A 6,045-nucleotide genomic window follows, 5' to 3' on the forward strand; every position below is an offset into this window, starting at 1 on the left:
ATGGTCTTATAAATTAAGTTCTCTTAAAGTTTTGCTGTTTGCATTATATTCACTGGATTTATTTTTTACCTAGTGGACTTGTTTTTTACTGTCATTTTAATGTGGATTTTCTCTTTGTGTTTGCCTAGTTAATCCTTTGGATTTTATGCCACCATTTGGCAGGTCTGCTTTTTTTGTTTGTTCTTACATATCTGTTTTCATTCCCATAATAATCTCATACCTACCTGGTTGTCTTATGTCCAGTTTCACTTCTCTGTGTCCCCTCACATTCATCCTGCCGGATTACTTTTCCTAAGCTTAGACTTGTTATAATTTTGGTCAAAATAATATACAATTTCCCTACTGTGTCTTAAGCCCAGATTACTTGCTTTCAAGTCTTTACAATATTGTTCTAATTTTATCTTTTCAGTTTTACTTTTCCTTATTCATTTACATATATTTCTTAAACACACCTCTGAAATTTTGATCCCTCATGGAACAGTCATTCTTAGAAAAATGTGGTTGTCAAAGGCCTGCCTCTTCTTCATAGTCCAGTTCCAGGTTTACTTTCTCCATAAATGCTAATAAATATTCAAAAGTCTGTGGGAACCTCTTGCTCTTCTAAACTGCAGCACTTTGTACCAGTCTTGAAGGAATTAGCATTTCCTTTACTTGGCTCATTTTTTGCCTTTCCCTTCCTCATTTTAACATTGTATATGAAACAATATATATAAAGCTTCCCAGGGACAAAGCTGGCGGAGGGGGTGTGGGGTACAACTAAGCTACTGAAAGCCCTCTAGCAGGTGACGTGTGTGCGGGAGACACAGGATGCAAGCTACGGTGGAGGCAAGCAAGGCGGGCTGTGAAAGCTCCCTAATCTGGTGCGCGTGCTGGTGCGGGTGGGGGTGAGAGGAAGAGCCTGTTACTTTTTGAGGACAGTGATGGAACTTTTCATCTTTTATAATACCTTGCTCGTAAGAATTTGTTGAATTTCTGGTGAGATTAAAAAAACACTTGTTCCCAAGTTTTCACTACATAAGAAGTTGATAGAATGTCTGTACTTGAAAAGACCCCCAGCACTGTTTCGTACTAGAACATATTGATTGAAATGTGATCGTATCACACCTCTCAAACTAGTAGAGAGGAATCAGGTCATGCTGGAGTCTGGTTGATAGGTTTGTCTATTCATTTATTCCGTTTAACACATGGTTATTTTGCCCCAGGTATGTGCCAGGTATAGTATCTAGAGTTGGTTTATAAAAATGAGTGGGACAGCAAATGACCTTAAGTGTTTCTGGCCTAGGAGAGGTGATGTGTGATTGATAGAAAGTGCTACAGGAGTGCTTTTGCTGGTTTCCAACCTCAGGGTCATGTGGCTCAATAAGGAGCCCTTAGACAAAGCCTCTTCAGGACAACTTTTGACTTGGTTCTGCCACACACCGACCACAAAATATGGTCTTTGCGACTTATTCTCTATTTTAGAATAAGCAGTTGAGCTTAAATTCCTATGAATGTCAATTAACAGGCCAACTCTGTGATATGAGATACACAGGGTCTCTGGTATGATGCCTGCCACTCCCCACTTCATTCAGGATCTTCCTTGCCCAGATTTTGTTGCGTAGGCATACCAAGTATCTACTCTTATAAACCTCTCGTCAAAAGCAAAGCGTCAGGCTGATTGCACTTTTTTTCCCCCAGAGGCGAACAGCATATGATACTCAAATTGGAGTCAAACTTCCCCTAGTCACCCACCTGCTCCCAACTTTCCTGTCCCATTTTCACTCCTTGTCCGTTTCCTCATCCTGCATATTCTATTTTTCTAGAGGCAGAGAATTCAGAACGAGCTATGTATGGGAAATAGGCCTTTAGCCTGTTCAGAGGCTGCTGTAATTCCAACCATTGCCAGTAGAGTGGGCTTAGGTGGGGCTTGGCCATTGGCTCCTCATCCTCTTGTGTGTGTGAATACCCTGAAGAGCCGAGCCTGCACAGGCTGGAGGACCTTGAAAGGACAGTTCTGGGTCTTCTCCCAGGGCCTGGTCGCAACATCAAAAGATTCCTTTTGAGAATCCATCTCTGATTGCCCTGAACTGTTAGCCACCACTGACTTCTCCTCACCTCCCACTAAGCATCACAACAGCATATGCTTGAAATCTGATTGGCGTTTGTTCCAGTCTGCCTTAGATTATTTACACATTAATATCCCTTGTTGAATTCTAATTTCCTTTAGAGCAACTAGTACATTGCCTGATATTGAACATATCATATTGATATGATCTGTACCTTGTTTTAAAGTTTAGAAGAGTTATATTCCTCTGGAGTTCTGAATCAAGTTCTAGATCAATTGAGAAGTAAATATGGGAGTCAGATATTGCTGCTAAAGGGGGAAAGGAGATTGTGGCTTGGAACCAAGGCCAAATTGAGTTTGCTCTTCCTCATTCTAAGTTGAATTTACCCATACGTCACTGACCGCAGGCCTCTCTTCACAGCGGAAGCTCTGCCCTGGGGAGGGGAGCAGTGAGTCCTAATCGTTGCAGCTGTCTGGAGCAAGGCTACAGTCTAGAAAGGACTTAGACCACTTACGTGCAATGGCTTTTTACTAAATCTCACCACAATTAGGTACCTCCCTCCTCTGATGTGGCGGGGTTGGGGGGGGTGGCGGGGGGAGGGAGGGTGGTGTGAATGGGGAAGCCATGGAGAGAAGGAGGCTTTCTTCCCAATAGTACTTCCCAAGGGGGCAGAATTGATTAGCTGAGGCAAGAATGGGAGAAGTTCCTGTTCCATAGACCCTGGAACAGCTGTGTTCTTCTGGCATCCACTGGATGGAAGGTGATCTGAATCTGGTCAGACCCTGTAGGCCAAATGTAAATTGCAGAGGATGAGATAAATAACCTCTTCCTGGTATAGATTCTAAAATTGGCCTGACCTCCAGGGATGGTGGGCTGTGGCCCCAGGCGAGACTCATCTTCCACTCTGTCATCTTGTGAGGCAGTGCTGGCTGGTGTCAGTCTGTGCGCTTTTTTCAGTCAAACTGTGTTATGTCCTAGGCAAAGAGCAGTATTTATTAGAATTAATCTATCTCTTTCTTTTGACCTTTTTCTTTGTGAGTTGGTATATTTCTTTGGGATTATTTCATTTTGAAGATGAATGGATTTGTTTAAAGTAATGGAATCATAGACTTTAGAGCTAGAAGACCATATAGTCCAAACACACTAGTTTTGTTTGATCAAACTGAAGCCCAGCAAACTTCGATTTACTTGCCCAAGCTTTCCCTGAAGGCCTGCAAAGGAACAGTTTCTCTTTATTTTCTGCACCATTATCTCGTCTGAGGCTTAGTATGTGTATATGCGTTGGAGGTTAGAATAAATTGGGTTGTCCCTTTTGACAAACATCTACCCAAGACATACAGATCAAGAGAGATGATCTGGGTTGGGGGACGGGAGACATGAGAAATAGAAGAATGGAAAACATGGAGGAGTAAATAGAAGAGGTATCTTCTCCATGCTGTACTTCTCAATGTCGCAGCTGGGCATCACATTCTAGGTGTATTTGCATATCCAAACATTTGGGCTTCCGGGCTAGTCCAAAATTTCAGGGGAGAGGCCAGAAACAATTCTCAGAGTTACTCAATGTCATGAATTGTTTATTGTGTGAGGAGCTTGATGTAATAGAAATGGCTTGGACTTTGGAAGCAGAGAGAAAAATTCAAATAATGTCAACCCTAACACACACTGGTATTTACTTTGGGTCATTTCTTAACTTCCCAGACGTTTTACTCTTTGTGAAATAGGGATAGTAGTAACAGCCTCATAGGGTCTGTGTTGTGAGGTTTAAATAAGATAAAGCACTAAGTGAGGCCAGCCCGGTGGTGCAGGGGTTAAGTGAGCACGTTCTGCTTCTCTGCGGCCCGGGGTTTGCTGGTTCGGATTCCAGGTGCGGACATGGCACTGCTTGGCAAAAGCCGTACTGTGGTAGAGGAAGATGGGCATGGATGTTAGCTCAGGGCCAGTCTTCCTCAGCAAAAAGAGGAGGATTGGCATTAGTTAGCCCAGGGTTAATCTTCCTCTAAATAAATAAATAAGTGAATGAATGAATGAATGAATGAGCGAGCGAGCTTGAAAAAAAAGAAGACAAAGCACTAAGGATAGTGCCTGGTGTATGCTGGGCCCTCAGTAGACATTAAGGTTCATACCCTTCCTGTTTGCAGCCTTGAGGTGATCTTCAGCATTTGCTCCCAATGAACTATACCAATGTCCTCCACGTCTCCAGTGACTGAAACATTTTCACCTGGGTTCTGACTGCAGGGGGCTTGGGAGTCTGCCTAGGGACAAATGGCCTTAACTGGATTGGGCCTTGCTCCTTGCTGTGCCTAGAGGGCCTCATAGACCATGAAGTTGTTTTAGCACCATACCAGGAAGCTGGTGGTCCTGTTCCATTCAGCCTGCAGCCCAGAGCTCTCCAACTCCGTGGACATCCTCTTATCGTACCCAGACCTGTTTGACTCATTTTTCCACCGAGGAGGACAGCAACTGCTTGCTCTGTCCTTTAGGAGGAAAGGCTTTTTCTCCCCTCCCCCCACACAGGTTTCTCTTGGCAGGTGAGCCAGTCTTGGGATCTGAGTGACTGCTTAGCTAACTGGTGGGTGGTGCGTGAAGCAGTCTGGTTGTGGAAACCTTGAACTTGTCTTAGGAGGTACCCATTCTCTTTGTAAAAGCAGCTGACAGATTTTAGTGAGATTGTGATGAGGGACATTACTTTTGGGGCCATTGTAATGCATTTTGATTTCCCAAAAGAACAAATTTGTTCCTAAATTTAGAAGAGAAAAGAAGCTTCTGAACTTCAGAATGGCTTAATTGCAGATGGGGGACTTGGATTACTTCCTAATTTCTCTGTTTAATATGGGCAAGTAATTTTCCTGACAATCAGTTTTTTTTTAGGTAAGAATGATCATACAGAATAATAGTTCTTGATACATTTAAAGCCCCCCCTTATTACCAGCCGTAGTTGTTCATTAGGCAGTAGAGCACAGTGGTTAAGGATACAAGCTCTGGAGACAGATTGCTTGGGTTTGTACCTTGGCTCTGCCATTTACGTGCTGTGTGACTTTGGGCAACTTAATTAATCCTTCTGTGTTTCATAGGTTATTTATCAAGATTAATTTTACTTATGTAAAGGGTTTAGACAGAGATAGCAATATTATGATGTCTCTAATATCTGCTACTTCTTGAGATTCTCTACCTAGCTCCGTTTTCCCTTTCCTACTTATTACCACTCAGCTACACACACTGACTGGATTTTCCTTCTTTGCCTTTAATAACCTGCCTGAATTAAGCCCCATAACTTTCCTCTCCTCTCTGATTTCTGCTTTTCGACCTGGATAAGATGATTGGCTGCCTATGGTACAAGGCTGCTGGAGAATCCTGCAGGGAAAAATGAACCCAGGGTACCTGTAAATTTGGTTTCCTGACAGCAGAGGGTGCCACAATGTTTCTGGTGACAGGAATCTTCTATGAAGAATGATTTTTTTCCCCCTACCTGGTACTTAAAAGTAAGAGCTTTTCCAGGATACTGACATTCAGGACGTTTATTGCCTGTTGTATAATAATGACACAAACCAACATCAAGAATGCACAGTCATTGAATAGCTGTAAAATTTAATTAAGCATGTCTATCACCATTGTATTTCTTATCTGCCTGTTTGTATTCCTTGGGTCAGATTTGTAAAGGAGGAGTATTTTCAAGAATATCTGACCAGCGTTATCTGCTAACGTTGTGCCCTTCTGTATTTTGGAATGGGCAAGAGAAGAGGGAGGAGGAACGGTGAGGGTTGAGGTGTAGAGGCGGAAGTCTGGGAGCAGCAGCACCAGTGCTGGAACGATGTGGATTTCGGTGCCATGGGGAGTCTGCAAGCTGAGCAGGACCAGATGGACGACAGTTCTAAGCAGAAAAGTGCTGTTTAGCTTGCAGATCATTGGAAACGGGTCAGAGCCACAGAAGCAAATGTGCACACAAAGGGAGATTCAAAGCGTGGCTGATTGAATTTTCCAAGACTGCTGCAACAAGATCTCC

This window comes from Equus quagga, chromosome 3, assembly GCF_021613505.1.
Source record: "Equus quagga isolate Etosha38 chromosome 3, UCLA_HA_Equagga_1.0, whole genome shotgun sequence".
Lineage (NCBI taxonomy): Eukaryota > Metazoa > Chordata > Mammalia > Perissodactyla > Equidae > Equus > Equus quagga.